This window comes from Stenella coeruleoalba (assembly GCF_951394435.1).
Source record: "Stenella coeruleoalba genome assembly, chromosome: 5".
NCBI classification, from domain to species: Eukaryota; Metazoa; Chordata; class Mammalia; order Artiodactyla; family Delphinidae; genus Stenella; species Stenella coeruleoalba.
In genome coordinates, this window is record NC_137150.1 from 54,639,555 (window position 1) to 54,646,976 (window position 7,422).

General features: G+C 36.4%; 1 pseudogene across 1 annotated transcript; it reads left to right on the forward strand.

The window, feature by feature from the left end:
* The first annotated feature begins 3,495 nt into the window (after positions 1–3,495).
* On the forward strand, positions 3,496–4,603 carry LOC307187358 (DNA-directed RNA polymerase I subunit RPA43-like; annotated as a pseudogene). The gene has a single exon. The product of its transcript is annotated as a DNA-directed RNA polymerase I subunit RPA43-like (transcript).
* Positions 4,604–7,422: the final 2,819 nt, after the last annotated feature.

The window sequence follows — 7,422 nt, forward strand, 5'->3', positions numbered from 1 at the left end:
TTTCCAAAATATATAAACAGTTCATTCAGCTCAATATCAAAAAAACAAATAACCCAATCATAAAATGGGTGGAGGATCTAAATAGACATTTCTCCAAAGAAGAAATATAGATGGCCAAAAGGTACATGAAAATATGCTCAACATCACTAATTATTAGAGAAATGCACATCAAAACTACAATGAGATATCACCTCACAACAGTCAGAATGGCCATCATCAAAAAATCTACAAACAATAAATGCTGGAGAGGGTGTGGAGTAAAGGGAATCCTTTTACACTGTTGGTAGGAATGTAAATTGATAGAGCCACTATGGAGAACAGTATGGAGGTTCCTTAAAAAATTAAAAATAGAACCGCCACATGACCCAGCAATCCCACTCCTAGGCATATACCTGCAGAAAACCATAATTCAAAAAGATACATGCACCCCAATATTCATTGCAGCACTATTTACAATAGCCCGGACATGGAAGCAACATAAATGTCCATCATCAGAGGAATGGATAAAGAAGATGTGGTACATATATACAATAGAATATTACTCAGCCATTATAAAAAACAAAATAATGCCATTGACAGCAACATAGAGACTGTCATACTGAATGAAGTAAGTCAGATACAGAAAGACGAATATGATATTGCTTATATGTGCAATCTAAAAAAAAGGGTACAGGGCTTCCCTGGTGGCGCAGTGGTTGAGAGTCCACCTGCCGATGCAGGGGACACGGGTTCGTACCCCAGTCCGGGAAGATCCCACATGCCTTGGAGTGGCTGGGCCCGTGAGCCACGGCCGCTGAACCTGCGCATCCAGAGCCTGTGCTCTGCAACAGGAGAGGCCACAACAGTGAGAGGCCTACATATCGCAAAAAATAAAAAATAAATTTAAAAAAGGTTACAAATGAACTTATTTACAAAACAGAAGTAGAGTCACAGATGTAGAAATCAAATTTATGGTTACCAGGGGATAAGGGGGGAGGGATAAATTGGGAGATTGGGATTGAATATACACACTACTATATATAAAATAGATAACTAATAAGAACCTACAGTATAGCACAGGGAACTCTACTCAATGCTCTGTAATGGCCTATATGGAAAAAGAATCTAAAAAAAAGTGCATATATGTATATGTATAACTGATTCACTTTGCTGTGTACCTGAAACTAATACAACATTATAAATCAACTATACTCCAATAAAAATTTTAAAAAGAAAAAAAAGGGAGAACACCCAAATCATTAAAGTTAGAAATGAAAAAGAAGTTATAACCAACACCACAGAAATACAAAGGACAATAAGAGACTACTACAAGCAACTATACACCAATACAGTGGAGAAACTAGAAAAAATGGACAAATTCTTAGAAAGGTACAATCTCTCAAGACTGAACCAGGAAGAAATAACAAATATGAACAAACCAACTGTAAGTATTGAAATTGAGTCTGTGATTTAAAAACTCCAACAAACAAAAGTCCAGGATCAGATGGCTTCACAGGCAAATTCTACCAAACACTTAGAGAAGAGTTAAGACGCATCCTTCTGAAACTATTCCAAAAAATTGTAGAGGAAGGAACACTTCTAAATTCATTCTATGAGGCCACCATTACCCTGACACCAAAACCAGACACAGATACCACAAAGAAAGATTATAGGCCAATAACACTGATGAACATAGATGCAAAAATCCTCAACAAAATACTAGCAAACCAAATCCAACAATACATTAAAAGGATTGTACACATGATAAGTGGGATTTATCCCAGGGATGCAAGGATTTTTCATTATCCACAAATCAATCAGTGTGATACACCACATTAACAAATCAAAGAATCAAAAACCATACAATCATCTCAATAGATGCATAAAAATCTGATAAAATGCAACATCCATTTATGGAAAAAACTCCAGAAGGTGGGCACAGAGGGAACCTACCTTAATATCACAAAGGTAATATTTTTCATATATGGATAATGAAAAAACCCACAGTTAACATCATACTCAACAGTGAAAAGGTGAAAGCATTTCCTCTAAGATCAGGAATAAGACAAGGATATCTACTCTCACCACTTTTATTCAACATAGTTTTAAAAATCCTAGCTACAGCAATCAGGGAAGAAAAAGAAATGAAATGGATCCAAACTGGAAAAGAAAAAGTAAAACAGTCACTATTTGCAGATGACATGATACTATACATAGAAAATCCTAAGATGCTACCAGTTTGATAAAGTTGCAGGATACAACATTTATACAAAGAAATCCGTTGCATTTCTATACATTAAAAACAAAAGATCAGAAAGAGAAATTAAGGAAACAATCTCATTTCATCACATCAAAAAGAATAAAATACCTAGGAATAAACCCACCTAAGGATGCAAAAAACCTATACTCCAAAAACTGTGAGAGGCTGATGAAAGAAATTGAAGATGACACAAATAAATGGAAAGGTATACTTGGATTGGAAGAATGATTATTGTCAAAATGACTATACTACTCAGAGCAGTCTACTGATTCAATGCAAATCCTATCAAATTGCAAATGGGGTTTTTCACAGAACTACAACAACAAAAGAATTTAATCTGTATGGAAACACAAAAGACCCCAAAAAACCAAAGCAATCTTGAGAAAGAAAAAATGTAGATGGAGGAATCAGACTCCCTGAATTCATACTATACTATAAAACTACAATAATCAAAACAGTATAGTACTGGCACAAAAACAGAAATATATCAATAGATCAATGGAACAGGATAGAAAGCCCAGAAATAAACCCATGCACCTATAATCAATTAATCCTCAACATAGGAGGCAAGAATATACAATGGCGAAAAGACAGTCTCTTTAATAAGTGGTCCTGGGAAAACTAGACAGCTACATGTAAACGAATAAAAGTAGAGCATTCTCTAACATGGTACACAAAAGTAAGCTCGAAATGGTTTAAAGACCTACATGTAAGGCCGGATACTATAAATCTCCTAGAGGAAAACATAAGCAGGACACTTAGACATAAATCACAGCAATATCTTTTTGGTTCTGTCTCCTGGAGTAATAGAGATACAAACAAAAATTTTCAAATGTGACCTAATTAAATTTAAAAGCTTTTGCACAGTCAAGGAAACCATAAACAAAACAAAAAGACAACCTGCAGAATGGGAGAAAATACTTGCAAATGATGCTACCGACAAGGGATTAATTTCCAAAATATACAAACAGGCAGCTCAATATCAAAAAAACAAACAACCCAATCGAAAAATAGACAGAAGATCTAAATATAGACTTCTCCAATGAAAACATACAGATGGCCAAAAGGCACATGAAAAGATGCTCAGCATCAATAATTTTTAGAGAAACGCGAATCAAAACTCCAATGAGGTAACACCTTACTCCAGTCAGGGCAGTCATCATCAAAAGTCTACAAATACTAAATGCTGGAAAAGGTATGGGAAAAAAAGGAACACTCCTACACTGTTTGTGGGAATATAAATTGGTGCAGCCACTACACAGAACAGTATGGAGGATCCTTAAAAAACTAAAAGTAGAGCTACCATATGATCTTGCAATCCCACTCCTAGGCATACATCCAGAGAAAACCATAGTTCAAAAAGATACATGGGTGGCAAATCTGACCAGTCGCATGGCTGCGGGTTGCTCAGCGTCTCCGCGGTCGAAGGCGGCCTCAGAAGGGCCGGTGGTGGGACCAGCCGGCGTCTTGCCTTGCCTAGAATTGCCTACCTACGTGGCCGCTTGTGCGCTCGTGAATAGCCGCTACTCCTGCCTGGTGGCGGGGCCGCACCGAAGACACATCGCACTGTCGCCCCGCTACCTTAACGGGAAACGCACCGGTATCCGAGAACAGCTCGATGCCGAGCTCCTGCGCTATTCTGAGAGCCTTTTAGGTGTACCCATTGCTTATGATAACATCAAAGTAGTGGGTGAATTAGGAGATATTTATGATGATCAAGGACACATTCATCTTAACACTGAAGCAGATTTTGTTATTTTCTGCCCCGAACCAGGGCAAAAACTTATGGGTACAGTTAATAAAGTGTCTTCCAGTCACATTGGCTGTTCCTAAACCTGAGCAGATGCCAGCCGAGCAGTGGCAGACTCTGGATATAAACATGGGTGATTAACTAGAATTTGAAGTATTTCGTTTAGACTCAGATGCTGCTGGAGTATTCTGCATGCGGGGAAAACTAAATACCACTAGTTTACAAACGAAGTGCTCTGCAGTTTCTGAAGAAGTAACAGAAACTGGCACTGAAGAAGCTACTGAAAAACCTCAAAAGAAGAAAAAGAACAAAGACCCAGAGCCATATGAAGTGGAAAGTGGTACCACAGAGCTAGCAGATTTTGCAGATGTTACCATGAAGGAAGAGACAGATCTGCAGATTAATAGCAATGTGAATGGCCTCTGGGAGGAAGAGCCGAAGAAGAAGAAAAAGCATCAGGACCCTGTTTTCCAAGGCAGTGACTCCAGTGGTTACCAAAGTGACCATAAAAAGAAAAAAAGAAAAGAAAGCACAGTGAGGAGGCTGAATTTACACCACTTTTGGAACATGCACCACTTTTGGAACATGCACCTAAAAAGAAAAGGGAAAAGTAATTTTCTTTAGTGCATTTTAAATATGATTTGGTTTTTTTAAAAACTGATTTACACAAAACAGATGACTAAAGTTTGAACTATGAAATGTTTTGCATTCCAATACTTTGCAAAACAGGGAACATTTGATGAGGAGTTGAGTTTTTGGTGCTAAAATTACAAAACAGATAAATTTGGGAAATGCCAGTATTATTAAAGTGCCGTTTTACTATATACAGAATAGAAAGGTAAGAGCTGCCCTCAATCTCAACTCCTTCATTCTTCCAGGGTATACATTCTAAATAAAATGATTTCTACAGTCTGCAAAAGGACTTTTAAAATACAATGTTATTTCATATCATACAGAATGAGTTTTGAGCTTGGGTTTTTGGGTTTTTTTGTTGTTGTTACAGGTTTCACATTTAGTCATGATGTTACATGACATGCTATTTTGCTTTGTTTAAATTACCAGTTTTAGGATTTCTTTTATCATGGCTATTACAGTATTTCTACTGTTTAACTTAGAATGGTTTGCCAAAGGAGTTTCTGAAGTTTCCAGAGCTCTTAAGAACCTTGCCACTACTGACTGTGTGGTAGGAAACAATATTCACTATTCTTTTCTTCTAGGTGCATGTATGTTGTTTTCCTTTTTCTCTCAGTCTAAGAGGTTGATGGAGAGGCTGTTTTCTGACACTTGTTCATTTGTGCCTCAACCATTCTGCTTTTGTTGTGTGTTGGAGAGGAGGAGTCTGCTGAAGGCAGGAAAAATGTGATTCTGACTAGTGGGGAATTTCCCTACTTTTAATATTTGAGTTAAGCGACTAGAAATTATTATGAAGAGAAAACAGCTATTCACTGCTTTCACTGAGAAAATGTGGAATATGTCTTAACTATTGGAAAACCGTGAAGAATGAAATGACAAGCTGGTTCAGCCTGATAATCAATGCAAGGTCGTATTCATTCATTTAACAGGTATTTGATGATCTGTGTGTAAAACATATTCTACTGAGGTCCAGAGGTATAATGGCAAACAAGAAAGAAATAATTCCTTCCCTCATGGAATGTCATAGGAAAAACAGATGCATATATACAATATAAGTAAGAAAATACAGAAAATTACTACACAATATAAGTAAGAAAATACAGAAAATTACTAATTGTGGTAAGTGCTACAGAGAAAAAGAAGATTGTCTACTCACTGTTAGTTGTGATCCATGGCAGTCATTTTCATTGCCATTTATCTAGTATCAGACATAGTACTGGTCTTACATTGTTTAATGTTTGTTAATGTATGGGTTCCCATAGTAGTAGATCCAAATCTGTAATGATAGAATATAGAATTTAGAGAGTGGCAGTCATTCACCATGTTTGTCTACAAGCACATGTGCCAGACAGTAGAAATGTGCAGGCCAGTATCTTTCCTTATCATTAGGTTCATGTGAGTATTTAGCCCTCAAAATGTAGCTAGTCCAAATGGAGATGAGGTATCAGTATAAAATACACATCAGATTTTGAAGATGTACAAAGAAAGAATGTAAAATATCTCAATTTTGTATATTGGTGAGATTATAATATTTTGGTACAGTGGGGTAAATAAAATGTTACAATTAAAAAAAAAAAGATACATGCACCCCAATGTTCATTACACCACTGTTTACAATAGCCAAGACATGGAAGCAACCTAAGTGCCCATCAACAGATGAATGGATAAAGAAGATGTTACAATATATGTATAATGGAATATTACTCAGCCATAAAAAAGAATGAAATAATGCCATTTGCAACAACATGGATGGACCTAGAGATTATCATACTAAGTAAGCCAGACAAACATCATATGATATCATTTATATGTGTAATCTAAAAAAATCATACAAATGAACTTATTTACAAAAGAGAAAGAGCCTCACAGACATAGAAAACAAACTTATGGTTACCAAAGGGGAAAGAGAGTTGGGGGAGGGATAAATTAGGAGGTTGGGATTAACAACACACACACTAATATATGTAAAATAGATAATCAACAAGACCTAGTATAATAACCTCTAAGGGAAAAGAATCTGAAAAAGGAATATATATATATATATATATATATATATATATATATATATATATAACTGAATCACTGTGCTGCACACCTGAAACTAACATGATTTTGTAAATCAACTATACTTCAATTAAAAAAAGAGTACTCTGATCCCTTGAAAGGCAAAGCATGTGCAAGTATTTTTTTCAATGAAAATATATACATAAGAGTTCTTTTATCTTATCAAGTAAAGAGTCAACAATTAAAATATCTGACGTAACTGTATACATTTTTCCATTACTGCTATAAACAACTACCACAAATTTGTCTTACACAACAAATATAGATTATAATTCTGGAGGTCAGAAGTGTGGCATAAGTCTCCCTGGGGTAAAATCAAGGAGTTCATGTTTTTCTGGAATCTCAAGAGGGAATCCATTTCCTTGTTTTCCCAGCTTCTAGTGGCTGCCTGTATTCCTTGGCTTATGGTCCCTTCCTCCATTCTCAAGGCCAGCACCTGTGGGTCAAGTCCTTCTCACACTGCATCATTCTGTCCTCTTCTTCTGCCTCCCTGTTCCACTTCTAAGGATCCTTGTGATTACATTGCATCCGCCCCCAAATCCCAAATAATCTCCCTTTTTTAAGGTCAACAGATTAACAACCTTAACCCCATGTGCAACCTTAATTCCTTTTTGCCCTGTAAGGTGACATATTCACAACTTGCAGGAATTTGGACATGGATATCGTTGTGGGGCCATTATTCTGCCTTCCACGGTAACTAATATCATACCACTGCTATGCTTTTAATGGATATAAA